At 38.9% G+C, this 15759-nt stretch overlaps 1 pseudogene; it reads left to right on the forward strand.

The window, feature by feature from the left end:
• The first annotated feature begins 1526 nt into the window (after window positions 1-1526).
• LOC119543742 lies at window positions 1527-3449 on the forward strand (annotated as a pseudogene).
• Window positions 3450-15759: the final 12310 nt, after the last annotated feature.

Raw genomic sequence — 15759 nt, forward strand, 5'->3', positions numbered from 1 at the left:
TGTTCAGAAGGAGAAATGGTTGGAGGTGCATTTGTATACTGATTCATGGGCTATGGCCAATGGTTTGACTGGATGGTCAGGGTCGTGGAAGGAAGATGATTAGAAAATTGGTGACAAGGAGGTCTAGGGGAGAGATATATAGATAGACCTTTCCCCAGTCACTGCTATCATTGTCCAGTAGGCTCATGAATGAAGTGACCAAGGTGGTAGAGATGGAGACTACACGGGCTTAGCAACATGGACTTTCACTCACAAAGGCCACCCTGGCTTAACTACTACTGAGTGCCCAATTTGCCAGCAGCAGAGACCAACACTCAGTCCTCAATATGGCACCATTCTCTGAGGTGATTGGCCAGCTACCTGATGGCAGGTTGATTATATTGGACCACTTCCATCATAGAAGGGGCAGTGTTATGTTCTCACTGGAATAGACACTTAATCTAGAAAAATATTTGCCTTCCCTGTACTCAATGCTTCTGCCAGAACTAGCATCCATGGACTTACAGGATGCCTTATCCACAGTCATGGAATTCCATATAGCATTGCTTCTAATCAAGGAACTTGCTTCACAGCAAGTGAAATGTGGCAATGGGTTCACTCTCATGGAATTCACTGGTCTTACCACATTCCCCATCATCCTGAAGCAGCTGGATTGATATAATGGCCTTTGGAAGCCTTAATTATGGAAGCTTCTGGGCGGTAATGTTCTTCAGGAGTCTGTATGTACTCTACATTAGTGTGCAATCTGTGGTGCTGTTTCTCCCATAGCAAGGATTCATGGGTCCAGCAATGTGGGAAGTCTCCTCATCCAATCAGCTAGAGGTCTTAAAAGCCAGAACTGAGAATTTCAGAAGTCAAAAGATTTTCTGACTTAACTTTAGAATTGGCTCTTGCCAAAATTTCCAGCCAACCAGCTTACTATGGGGAATTTGGACTAAGGACTTCAGCATCACCTTTATCAGAATTTCCACCTTGCAGGTTGCCATATGGAGTTTGGATTTGCCAGCCTCCATGGTTGCATGAGCCAATTCTTCATAATAAATCTCCTTGACAAACACAGACCTTTAGGATTGAGTTTTTCTACTTAAGATGTTACCTTCAGTTTGCCCATTTTTTGTTGTGTTCTGTAAGCCACAAGACCCTTCATATAAATCCAGCCTAAGATGAAGAATAGGGCACCTTCTACCATATGAAATCCTACTCCTAGGTATATACCCAAAGTAGTTGAAAACTGGTACTCAAACAAATAGATGCACACGCATGGTCATGGCAGCACTATTTACCATACCACAAATGTGGAAACAACCCAACTGTCCATCTACAGGTGAATGGACAAACAAATTATAGTATATGCATACAGCAGAACATTATTCAACCATAAAAAGGAATGAAATATTGACACATGGTACAACATGGACAAACCTCCAAAATACTACCCTAAGTAAGAGAGGCCAGATACCACGGTACATCAGCAGCAGGATGGCAGAAGTCCTAGCAGCCAGGGCGACGCCCCCAAGGAATCTAAGATGACGGCAGGCCTGAGGGAGGAGCAGCGCTTTGGGCTGTCTGGGGCAGACCAACATCACCATGCTGCCTGTGAAGCTCACCAAGACGATCATGTAGATGGCTGGGACAGGACCACATCACTGTCCTGCCAGTGAAGCTCCCAAGATGGCCACCCAGGTGCTCAAGACTTACCAGAGCCACAAGAATTTAATACCTTTTCGACCTTCAGTTCAATTCCAAGGGCTCCAAGAGCTCGTGAAAATTCCCAAAAACGATCTCCCCAATGAAGTACATAACACTAACTTCTATTCATCAAAGTGGGTAAGGACAACCCTCCAGGAAGCTTTGACTGCATCCAGCAAGCCTCCCAGCTCAATTGCCTGGGATTTATACAAGATAAAATAACAGTTCGTGCAACAAATGACTCCAATCAGATGACACAAGAAAGAAGGACCCAGGTAGAGGAGGAATCTTGCAACCGTAGCACACAAGTTATCAAACCTGGAAGACCGTATGTAGGAAAAAAGAATGCAAATTCAGAAAACACCTCAAGCTGTTTCAGATGCAGTGCCTGAGAGGAAAAGGTCAACTCCCATGGACCCTGCAAATACGATTCAAAAGACGCACAGCAGCAGCAGTGTTTCTCAATGTCTATATAGGGACCGAGTGATTCACTTACTAGCACTGAAGGCCTACAAGAAAACTGAGCTGCTTGCTCGATTGCGGAAAGATGGCATCAATCAAACAGACAAGAACTCCCTTGGACCAATTCTGCAACAGTTAGCTAATCTGAATCCTAAGGATCTCCCATATACCTCAAAGAATTATGCTTTTAAATAGCTTCAAAGAGACTGGCCTGGATACAGTGAAATAGACAGTCATTGAAGTGATCATTGCAGTGCTCGCTAGAAAACTAAATCCATCTCAGAATGCTGCTGGCAACAGCCTTTCAGAATCTCCCCTATGTTCTAGTAGAAACACAGTATCTTCTCCTCTTCCTAAATGGCTTTTGGATTTGGATTTCATTGATCCTTTAAATAAAAAAAAAGCTCAAATATCTCACCTGACAAAGAGTACCACCAACCCTGAATGGTGATTTGAATCCCATCAGTGAAAAGTCTGCTGCAGGTCTCCTGCTGCCCCCTGCAGCTGCTGCCGTCCCCACCCCTCCGTCACTGCCTTCAGCCCACCTGCCAGTCTCAAATCCTCCTCAGACTAAATTCTAACTCCAGAAGGGGGGGGGGGGGGGGGCGGGGACTCAAGATCTATCTGTTGACAGTTTTGGTAAAAACACTAATGTCTGTGAGGACCAGCAAGACAAATATACCCCTGGTTCAGTTCCACTAACATCTAACGTCTCCAAAGCCTATGGAGGAAAACCATTCAATATCTCACAGAAAGTCCAAAAGAAATCTAAAAAACACAAGGAAAAGGACCAGATAAAAAAGGATGACACTGAGCCTGTTGAGGAAAGGGAGGAGGACCTTAAAAGAGAAGAGGAAATTGCCAAGCTAAATAACTCCAGTCCAAATTCCAGTGAAGGAGTTAAAGAAAGTTGCAATGCCTTTACAGATCCTTATTCAACAATCGAACTCCCAGATTATTTGATAAAATATATTGCTGATGTCTCCTATGAACAATGCCAGAATTACAAGACTAACTTCAATGCTGAGTATAACGGGCACAGGGCCTTGCATGCCAGGATGGAGACTGCAGCTAGAACATTTATCAAACTGGATGCTCAACAAAAGCGCCTTTCTCCAGACTTGAAAGAGTAACAGAATATTCATGAAGAAGTTTTACAAGAATATCAGAAGATCAAGCAATCTAGTCCCAATTACCATGAAGGAAAATATAGATGCAAGAAACTTCATAACAAGCTGGCTCACATCCAAAGACCAGTAGGTGAGTTCGACCAACAGCAGGCAGAGTCATGGCACTAGAACTTGGCTGCGACCAGAAGGTGTGAATAAACTTAAGGTTATTTATTTAAAATTCCAAATGAGCTTCTCTAAGATTCTAAAAAGATGAAACTTTGCCTGTTGAAAGTTTCATTATTAGTAAAATTGAGTTTGTTTGTTTTTTTCGCTTTACTTTGCTTCCTTGCATTTTGAAGTTGCTTTTTCTGGTCCATTTTTCCCCTTAAGACTTGTGTTTGTCAATAAGAAATGATTTTTTAAGATAGGTATTGGAAATTCAGTATCTATACTTCAAATCATTTTTCCCCCAAAAATTTATGTTTGTTGTTAGATGTGATTTTTTAAGATATTGGGGGCCCAGTGTCCACACTTCAAAGTTGTGTGCATAATTAAAAAAAAAAAAAAACAAAACAGTAATGTGCAAAGTGAAACAGTTTGGATGAATATAAGTATTTTCTGACATTTCTTATGCAAACTCTTTGCCTTAACTGGTAGAATATTTAGAAATTTGCACAAAATACAAAAAAAAAATTAAAACATTGTTTTGGAGGGTCAAGAAATAGAAAAGTGTATATGTACATCATAGATATACATACACACTTGTATATACAGGCCGACTTGATCTAGAACAGTAAATTTGCCCTGCAAGTTAATGCCCTATTGCAATAGTTGCCTTAAGGTGTTTGCTAGTTGTGTACATAGTGTAGTTAATCATTAGCTACACTGCTTCCCACTTGATAACGCAATGGGAAGCACACTATGGCCTACCACGTCTGAAGCGTGTGCTCAAACTGTGTGTGTGCAGAGGTTGCATTGATGTGAGCAGGCACAAAGGGGAAAAAAAGCTGCTATCCTAAATAGGCCAAACACTCAGGTTAAACAATTAACGAGTGTTACTGTAGATCTTTTTCTGTCAAATTATTACTTCTATTGTATAAGGCAAAAGCATTTCCATTTCAACAGTTTGTCAGTTTTATTAATGTTGGGCAAAGTCATTACATGATTAAAATTAAACAGAGCTATAGTTTTTGGGCAAAATTGTAAAATTAAACATGTAGGTAACCTATTTATAAACTGCTATAAAATATTTTTTCAAGAGAGATATGCAAAGAAGCTATCACCAACATGAAATGTATATTTAAAGATTTTTTTCATCCTGGGTGCCAGGAATATAAAAAGAACAGATATATTTAACCATATCATACTGAGAGTCACCAAACAGCACAAACTTGCATTGCACGGAGTTTGACTGTTGGCTTTGATTCAAACTATCACTTGTTTTATCATGTGGGAACATAAGTTGTGTGGTCAAAAATGTAAGGATTTTGAACTAATGTCAATTCAAGTTGTGTTGTCTTATTGTATTGTCTTTTCAAAGTGTTGCCAGTTGAAAAGGGAAGCATTATGTTGACAAATCTGTTTTGAAATGTTTGCCAAACTTTTGGTAGTATCTTTAGTAAAGATGTTTGTCTACAGCATCCAAAAAAAAAAAAAAAAGCAGCAGCAGCAGCCAGATATACAGACATAAAAGGTCATATATCGTGATTCTATTTATATGAAATAGAACAGGTAAATCCAAAGAGACAGAAAGCAGGTTAGTTGTTGCCAGAAGCTGGGAGAGGGCAGAATGGGCAACAAATGTTTAAGAGGTATGAGGTTTCCGTCTGGTGTGATCAATGAAAGTCTTAAAAACAGGGCACCTTAATGGAGGGAAAGGATGAAAATATTTATTCCTTCTCTCCTTGGGTGACAGATTGGCAATGGACACATTATAGTGAAAGAGAGAATGTTAATGAGTTCTCAATTTAAGTTCTCAGCAGGCTACAACTGATTTTGGCATTAGGATACTTTGCTCCCCTCTTCACCCATTTTACAACTGTCCTGATCCATAGCAATAGCAGATGGCAGTCACCAAGCGCCCTCATCAGCCTGGTCTGGCCATGTGACCCTTCAGGAAGATACTTCTAATGGGGAGAACAAAGACTTTTTGAATTCATGGTGTCAGAATGAGTAAAGAATCTGAGGTTTTTAACAAGTTTGCTTAGGTGTTAGGTCTTTTATTCTACCTGCGTATATATTTTATATATTCTTCATGAGAGACAATTATTTCTTTCAGAAAAAAACTTACAAAAATTTTATAGGGCAAAAAGACAGTTTTTCACAGAATATGTAAATAAATCCTGAATGCAAACCATGAAGGACTTTTCAGATGGTTAAAGTTGTTAGGCCATGCTTAGCCTACCTAGTTTTACTGAATGCCTATGTTCCAGGCACTGAGAACAGAGATAAATAAAACTTTGCCCCTCCTTTTGAAGAATTTATGGTCTAAATAAAACAATACAGCCTGGTAAATGTTATGATATTTGTGAGGGCAGAGTGTTATGGAAACACAATGGAGACAGCACCTATTTTTGCTTTGGGAGAGAAAAAGAAGGGTTAGAGAAGAAAATCTACAGGCTGAATATTGAAAGATAAATAATTCATATGGCTGACAATGAGGAAAGAGGCACATAAGCAGTTATTTAGTGCATTAGAGTTTTCCACAGCCTTATGTGATAACGTATTTTTTTCTATCTGGGATCTCCATTATTATTTCTATCCAAGTTCTTGTCTTGCATATGTTTTTGGAGGCCAAGGTTATGGATTTCCTCAAACAAAAACTCTTTCATCAACAAAAGTAGATGAACTTTGTCAATAATCCAAAGGTCATGAGCCCCCCCAGCTTGATGGTCACTAAGTAGTCAAGTTTTCATCCTTCTGCCAAGGTGTTTTCTTAGTGAGGAGACTTCCCAGAAAATCTTCTGTTAGAAAAAAAGCAAAGCTCCAACCCTTGGACCCTGAGATGATTGAGGTAACTGTTTTACTTGATAAACCAGTTAGAAAAGGAAATGTTTAGCTCTTGTTGCTTCCCTTTTACGTGTTAAAAGAGTAAGGATTTGGAGTAATAAAAATGTTCTAAAATTGATTGTGATGATGAATGCACAACTGTGTGATGATATTGTGAGCCATTGATTGTATGCTTTGGATGGATTGTGTGGTATGTGAATGCATCTCAATAAAACTGCATTTAAAAAATGTAAGGGCATTTAAAATGCATTTAAAAATTCCAGGGCCCAGCAGCACTTCCCAGGAGAGGCTGGCTGGGATTTTGTGTTATAAGAGATGATTTTTTCAGCAAAGTCCCCAATAATAAAGCTCTCATGAGTCATCACAGGTAAATTCCATGGTTAAGAGCTACTTTGCCTGAGCTCAGATCCTAACTCTCTTCCCCCAAACTGTGTAAACTCCACGTCATTTAAACTATGTGTGACTCAGACTCTTCATCTGCAAAATGGGACTAATAATAATGCCTCCTGCATAGGGTTTTTGTGAGGATTACGTGTTCAATAAGTATCAGTTATCATTATTGAAGGCTCCAAATATGAGTTCTATAGAAAATCTACATACCCACTTGTTCGAGTTTGCTAATGCTGCAGGAATGCAAAACACCAGAGATGGATTGGCTTTTATAAAAGGGGGTTTATTTGGTTACACAGTTACAGTCTTAAGGCTATAAAGTGTCCAAGGTAATGCATCAACAATCAGGTACCTTCACTGGAGGATGGCCAATGGTGTCCAGAGAACCTCTGTTGGCTGGGAAGGCACGTGGCTGGCATCTGCTCCGGAGTTCTGGTTTCAAAATGGCTTTCTCCCAGGATATTCCTCTCTAGGCTTCAGCTTCTCTCCAAAATGTCACTCAGTTGCTCCTGGGGCATTTGTCCTCTCTTAGCTTCTCTGGAGCAAAAGTCTGCTTTCAAAGGCCATCTCTAAAATGTCTCTGTAAACTGCAGTTCCTCTCTCAGCTCCTGTGCATTCTTCAAAGTGTCCCTCTTGGCTGTAGCAAAAACTCACTCCTTCTGTCTGAGCTTATATAATGCTCCAGTAAACTAATCAAGGCCCATGCGGAATGGGCAGGGCCACACCTCCTTGGAAATTATCCAATCAGAGTCATCACCCACAGTTGGGTGGGGCACATCTCCATGGAAACACTAAAAGAATTACAGTCTAATCAACAGTGATACGTCTGCCCACACAAGATTACATCAAAGATAATGACATTTTGGGGGACATAATACATTCAAACCGGCACAACACTTCTCTTCCTGGCAAGGAGTCCTCAGCCTTCCCCAGGGTCCATTGTCCCAGCCCGCGGACGATCAACGGAAGCTCCAAGTCCTGCGAAGGAAGAATGGTATGGGACAAGAGACACGAAGAACGACAGCAAGACAGGTTTCTGATCAAGCTGCAAAACTTTATTGAAGAGGCAGGGTATATATACTCTAAGGGTGGAGGGAGTGGCTAGTAAGAACGGGTGGCGGTCTAGGATTGGTGGCTGCTGTTGCTGGGGTGGATGGCCAATGGGCGGCTACTGTTTAGGCGCGAACTAGCTACTGCTTAGGCGGGAACTACTGTTACTTCCTTGAAGAAGGCTAATTATAGCTTAGGCTGTTCTTGCATCAGCCCTGGCGGCCATGTTGCATGTTACCGGTATCGCTGAAGGTGAATATTATATATGCTACCTTAATTGTCCCCAACAGTCCATTCTATTAATGACCCCACGTTTCTCACCAAATAGGATAAACTTTCATTTCTGTGCACTTTCTTAGCTTACTACCTGTCCTCAGACCCAACTGAGGTCCTATGTGAGATACCATAATTTCAGCTTCAGAAAGGTCTGCCTTTTAATATGCAACTCTTAGATTTGACCTTCCAAGTCAAATTAAAGACCATCTGAATGGCATTATATTTATAGCCGAAGTCTCCACAGCTAAGAGTGGAACTTCTGATACCCTTAGAACTTCCAAGAGTCCCAAAAGACCTGTAAGCCCCAGTTTTGACTAAACTGATAAAGTATTTCTCTGACTCGAGAACTAGGTATGTGACTGCTAGGATAAAAATCAATGGGAAAGGCCACAAACTTTTAGTACTCAAGAACTCTCATAAAAATAAAGGTAAGGAGGAGGGGGTCATTTGTTTAAGAATTGTCTGGGAGAAGTCAACTGTTCAGAGGAAACTCATTAAAGATTGAGGTTTTGTCCTTACTTATCAAAGACCTGATATTGTGTCTAATTTCAAACATCTTCAGTAAATGTGTCATTTTTTGGACCTCTGAAGTGTTTAAGACCCATTTGAGTCAGTGGATTAATTCTGATGAAAAGAGAAACCTTTCAGAAAGCAGCCTCACTTGCTTTGAAAGTTTTCTAGCATTGGTACAGAGTGGATTATAGATAATTAATTTGTGTCTTTTTGGCTGCTGTGGACTAATCAACAAAAAAAAAAAAAAAAAGAAAGAAAGAAAGAAAGAGAATGCAACATTCCCATTTCCTGATCAAGAAATACTGTGAGATCTTTGGGTTCTAGATTCTGGGCTCCATTGCCTCAGGAGAGAGAACATTGTTTTACGTGTTTCCTAAGCTTTCTTTTGGGAAGGCTCAGTCCCACCAAGGAAATGATATTAAGGCTCTATGCTTCCAAGGAAGGGAGGTGATAATTCACCTGGCCTCCCAGGTATTGCTGGATCCCTGCAAGGTTGGGAGAGGAGAGTGATAGGATTCTATGAAGAAGGGGAGCCTACACTAGGTCCCCTGGATGTTGAAAGGGGGCTGGACACATGGATGACTGTAAGAAACCAGAGCCTTGGGAATAGCAATGAGGCTGTCCATGGTCAAGTTTGCAGACAATGGAGAGGACCTCAGTGAAGTATATCTCTGTGACCTAACTGAAGCAGAGGTGGCTAATGAACAGTAAAGGACCAAGGCATGACAGGGCCAGCAAGAAGCTGGAGGAGTGGATTGATGCTGGTGACCACTGTAGTTCAATGACCTGGCCCTCCCCACCATGTCCACAGACCGGGGTTCTTGTATAAGCCAACGGCACCTGAGTGGTTTATATTGGATTGTTTATTGACCTTGGCAAATGGGAATCCAGAAATAGATTCAATTTTATTTCAAAAATCAAAGCAATATGACAGAATGAACCATGAAGACATTATGCTAAGTGAAAGAAGCCAGACACAGTCACGTATTTTATGATTCCATTTATATGAAATATCCAGTATAGATAAATCCATAGAGACAGAAAGCAGATTGGTGGTTGCCAAGTACTAGGAGGGGGAGAAATGGGGAGTAACTACTTCATGGGTACAGGGCTTCCTTTTGAGGTGATGAAAATATTTTGGAACTAGATAGAGGAGTTGTTTGCATAACATGGTGAATGTACTACATGCCATTCAACATGGTTAATGTTATGTTATGTGACTATAACCTCAATAAAAATTTAATTTAAAAATATGACAAGTTTTGGAGAACTTCATACCTGTTATAGATTCTTTTACTCACCCATATAGTATGGATAATAATAACATCCATCTCAAAGATTACTGGTATGACCAAATGAGATATATACTTCTAATACTCTTATAGTTATTGTTAGACATGTTTAGCATGGACCTTCTTTCCTTTATTGGAGTATTGATTGACCACAAATCTCCACATCATCTCTCTCCTTTGCACTCAAGTAGATGAAGGCTTAGTTTGCTGCAGCCAACAAGGGAACTTCTACGGATGTCAGGAATAGGAAGTTGGTATAACAAAAACAGATCTGGCCAGGTTTGTGCTCTTTTGAGTGTTGCCTTCCCTTTCCCCATAAGCACCCAATGCTAGCATAAAACCATGAGAACAGAAGCTCATCCTGAAGCCCAAGCTCCAGCCCAGACCAATTAAATCAGGGCCTGGGCATTGCTAATTATTTAAATCTTCCAAGTGATTCCAACCTGATGTGCATCCAGCTTGAGAATAACTGATCTTGGGGATGCTCTTACCTAGAAAAATAGCAATCATTTTATAGAACTGTACAGACAGGTAATTAAAAGAATTGTACGAAGAAGGCTGAATTTTCAGTCAATCATTTTAAGATTCCTGTTGACTTTGTTAAGAGTTTCATTTGTAAAAGGTTTTCTAGGTTAAGTCCATTTTTCCAGTCCTGAGAAATTGATTTAACCCTGTTCCTTACAAAAAAGGATCCTTAATCCCTCCCTGGAGTTTTTTTGTTCTTTGTTTTTTGTTTTTTCACTTTTTAATATTTCTTTTATTGTCCACCCTAGCAATGACCCCTGAAGTTACAGTGACTTTTAAGCATGGTAATTGTGAATGCAGAAATCTAGCCAAACAAAGCAGGAAGATTTATTCAACATGAACACCACCACTGTGACTCTCCAGGAAGAGTTAAAAGGAGGAGAGGTTTAAAACTCTGACTGGAAGACGTGGAATGTCAATCCTGCATTACTTAACTGATTATGACTAATCTGATAATTTAGATAATGTGTAGATGAGCATCTAAAATATGAAAATGTATGGCCCTTCTCAGAATGATAGTGAATGTAATGTAAACAATTTCTTAAAAGTAGCTAGGGGATCTCTTGATTAGTGAAACTTACTGTACTGGGAATAATCAGTCTCTAATATATCTGTTTTATATTTTTATCTCTGGTATATTTGTTGAGTTTTTAAAGCACACTTTAATAGTTACCTAAAGTTGTTCTAAGTGTCAATACCAATATAATCAGAAAAACAAATGATTTTTCTTTTGAAAAAAAGTACAGACTCAAGAAAATAGAGAAGTTAAAAAAAAATCTAGATTTATAAGTCATATAAATTGAGAGTTTTGGGCACTATAAAACTATTCAACATAAAATTTTAAATTCTGGAGTCTCCAAAGACTTTTGAAATATTCATATATAGAAATCATTTACACATCACTCTAGGCAGTTTGGCCTCATGGATAAAAAGCAAGGGATTTAGAGGTAAAGAAATCTTAATATGAAATCCCAACTAATCTATTTAAACAAATTGCTTAAACTTTATAGATAAGGATTTGCACCTTTGTAAAATGGGAATGCTAAAACATACCTCACTGGGTAATAAAGATTGAACAGTAAATAATTGACTAATAGCAGATACATATTAAATGCTTTTCATATATTAACTCATTTACTCCCCACAACTCCATTAGCTAGGTAAAATTATTATCCTCATTTTACAGATGAGGACACCGAGACACATCAGTGAAGAGGCCTGCCCAAGATCACACAGCTGATAAGTGGTAGAGCCAAAACTGAACCCAGACAGGCTAGTTTCAGAACCCCAGTCTTAATCCCTAAAAGAGAGGAGACAATATAGATGCTGTATCAGTGTCTGGCATGAAGTAGTACTTACAAATAGGCAACTATCATGAACTCTTCTATAAAGGAAGGCACACCTATATTTATAGACCAAGATTTGGGATGTTGAAAGAGACCTTAAAGATGATCTTGTGCAATCCTCTTCATTTTTAGATGAGGAAACTGCACTCCAAAGAAATGTCCCATTTACCCACAATAAGCGGGTAAGTGGCTGAGCTAGGACTGCATTTTAGAAGTCATTTTAGTCCAGTGCCTTCCCTGATAATTGCAGCAGATAATCAAAACTACCTTTCTCTCTGTTCTCTAAACAACAGCACTTTGAGTGTGTGCACCAACTGCTTATCAATCTTGAAAGTGCAGTTCTTGCTCTGTCCCACATCATTAACTAGTACAGTAGCAATCCCTTATGTTGAGAACTCCCCATGCTCTGGACACAGTGCGAGGGCTCTGCACCAAGTACCTTATTTACTCCTCACTACAGCCCTAGGAGGGAGAGTCATTAGCTCCAACTATACAGGAGGAAGCCACTTAAGATTTGAGCAATTTGTGTCAAGTGCCAGTATCTAGGAGAAGGAACCCAGATCTGTCTGATCCAAAGTCTAGACTCCTGGCCACGAAGCTCTAGCTCTCTGAAAAATGATACCAGAAATCCTTTGTTCCCTTCAAAGTCTTGTCTAACCCAAGCCCTGCCTCAAACAGGAATCTCAAACTCAAAGGCCTACCAGGGCCAGGCTGGTAACACAAATGAACTAATATGAGTTCTATTTAAGGAAAAAAACCCATTCTTCTAAAGTGTATAACTTGGCTAATGTTCAGCCTCAGCCAATTGTTGCCCTGAGAGAAGTAGGTCCTAATATTATTAGATCTCCTAATTTTGTAACAGAAAAACAGAGATCCAGATTTTTGTGAGAAACACCTTAATTTTCAAATATTGGGAATAAATTTTACTATTTTTTTAAAGGACAGGGTATGGAACAACCCTGTACAGGCTAAACAAACCTATCTATAGCTGTAATTTGGGGAGAAAAGGACTCATTCAATTTTCTTTTAAGTGTCTGATAAACATCAGTTGATTTAGGAACAGGTAAACGACTTTCTAGACAACGCAGTAAGAGAGAAGGGCAATGTCCATGAGACTGCTGTAGGAAAAAAAAATCAGCTCATTAATTAATCAGAATCTCATATATCTACCCTGAAACAACGTTTAGCAATCTTAAATCACTTTATGGCTTGAGGACAAGAGTTAGCATATTGAAATGCTGAGTACTAATTATTGAAAATATAAATATTATATGAAATTTATACGTATCTCTTTGACAACAAATTCACCTGGAGTAATTTTAAGCTAAATCAAATTCAGCTCATTCCTTTAAGGCAAAGTTTCTCTTATCTACAGCTGACCAAGGAAGCATTATCAAGTTTGAAGGCAGGTTTTTGTGCCACACCCCCACCCCCACCCCCCCCCAGGAATGACAACTTAAATGAAAAGCCCTCAGGTTGGAATTACAGAGAAAAAATCCTATTTTCTAAAATTTCTCTTTAACTCTAACTCTCAGATCTCTGAGCTAGAGATAGGACTGGAATGTGGATGGAGACTGGCAGTAGTAGTGTGGAATCTTTTCAATGGATCTGCTTCTGAGCATGCCATTTTTAAAAGAAATACCCCAATATCATTCAATGGAAAAAAAAAAAAATATATATATATATATATATGTATATATATATATATAATTTCTGGGCCCCAAAATAAGTATTGAACTAATACTTGTGTCTCCATTTCATTTAGACCAGCCACATAAATTAGTGACTAGAGTATTTTCATTTGTCTCCTTGTTTTTATTTTCTCCTCTCAGCTACGTATAATTTTTCAATTATATGTTTGAAGCTTTGAAACTTAAATTATTTTGGGTGCATCATTGCATTTGCAAAGACATGGTTTTCAAATAATATACACTGAAAGATCCAAAGAGTAAAAGTGCAGAACAAAATAAGACTCAAAAACCCATTTTCCTTTTGAATTTAAATCTAATACAATGATTTCACGCTCAAGTTGAGGAAGAATCACACCCCTTCTATCAAAATGCAACTTTAGAAGTTAGTTATTATGTTTAATGGCCAACATGGAGCTTGATACATAGTGAATACATAGCTTGATACATAGTGGGACTGCTTGATACATAGTGGGACTGCTTGATACATAGTGGGACTGCTGAACTATATGACAAAGGAAATTTTGTAAAATTTGAATTTTTCTAGCTTCATAGGTGTTTTTGTCCCAGATCCTCCTGGCCTGAGATGCACGGAGCTGAGACCCAGGAGTTTCAGCCCATCTTATACCCAGGAGTTCATCACATCTTATATAGGGAACCAGGGACCAGTGACTAATTACATGAACCAAATTAAAATGTTGACAGAGTCGTTCCATTTCTGACAGTTTAGATAAGGAGACCCTTTTAGATCCTAAAGTTCACTTACCTATTAAAATTAATATTTTTCTTATTTCACTGAAAAAAGAGAAAGTGAAATTGAAGGTATTGCCACTATACTTTAATAGAAATTCTGAACTCTGCATGCAAAGAAAAAAGCAGTTTTATATTGTGAGTTGTCATTTTTAAGAATTTAAAAAGTACCTAGTATGTGAGAATGCAGATCCCTGAGACAACTGCCATGATGTTTCTAGAAAGCTGATCATTATTTTAAATATAAAATGGACCAAGTTTTCTGTAATTAATTTAATTTTTAAATCTATAAAATTGTAAGAGCTGCATTTACCCTGACAGGCCTAAAAGGATATCATATTTTCCATGTGAACCCCTTAATTAAAACTTTTAAAGGTGGAAATCATGGCAGAAGATCAAAGAGTAAAAAATAGATGACCAGCTGTAGTCAATTCTACATCAACAGCATCCAGCCGCCTCCTCCTATTTCTTGATAAAAACCCATTAATTCCCACTCCCTCATGCGCTAACATTCACTTCAAGAAAAATATGCTTGGGCTGGCCTTGCACATGCCTTTTTCATCTCAAGGAGCAGAAGCATAGAAACATGATGAACATCTGAAACAGCTCTGCTCAGCTCAGCTGTGCATATGGCACCTCTGCCCCTCCTCCATCCACCTACCATGTCCTTGCAAGGCCGAAGGGATTATCATCCCCTTTACTGCCTGCGGTAGAAAGAAGATCAGATAAGCACACATAAAAAGGTTATACAGTCACCAAACAGGGCACAAGCATTTCTAACCCTGGGCCAGAATCTGCAATCCCCACTCCACCCACCCTTACTTCACCCCATCCCCTGTCCTCCTCCTCAACTTGGGCAAAAGATTGCCAAGGGGTAAATTTTTATCTGTTGCATTTCTGAAAGGCATTTGCTTATTAAGGAGAAACTGGATTTTCAGGAAAGAATGAAAGAACCAAGATGCAGGATTAATATGACCACTGGAAAATGTGAATCTCTGTTCTACCCGTATTTGTTTCTTAGTTTAAGGTGAGTAAAGCACCTCAATGCCTTACCAACAGATGGCATCTAGCATATCTATATATGTATATATACACACACACATATATTTATTTATATATATTTATGTATATTTATATATGTATATGTTTATATTTATATATTTTATATATAGTTATATATTATATAAGTAAACTTTTAAAATTAAAGAGTAAAATGTATACACAAAGCACTAATTTTTACAAATTAACCCATGTTGTCAGCACCCAGATAAAAAACAGAGCATTACTAGTGTCCTAGAAGCTCCTCTCATGGCCCTTGCAGTCACTCTCCTCCAAGGGTAACCATGATTCTGGCTTCTAACCACGCAGATTCATTTTAGGAAATATATTTTTAAAGCAATTGAATTGTATCTCTTTGTGTACTTGGCTCCGGATAAAATCTGCAGTATGCATGAAACCAACCCAGCTGTCCCAGGCATTCAGTATTTGACTACATTGCGTACATAGTAAATACCATTTTGGAATGAAAGGCCTCAGATTTAGTTGCTGCTCTGCCAACGATTAGTTTTGAGTTCTAGAGGGAGTCACTTCCCTATTCCGGCCCTTAGATTACTTCTTTTTAAAACTAATAAACTTAACTAGAAAAGCCACAGTTCTC

The sequence above is a fragment of the Choloepus didactylus genome, chromosome 9 (assembly GCF_015220235.1).
Source record: "Choloepus didactylus isolate mChoDid1 chromosome 9, mChoDid1.pri, whole genome shotgun sequence".
Taxonomy (NCBI): domain Eukaryota; kingdom Metazoa; phylum Chordata; class Mammalia; order Pilosa; family Megalonychidae; genus Choloepus; species Choloepus didactylus.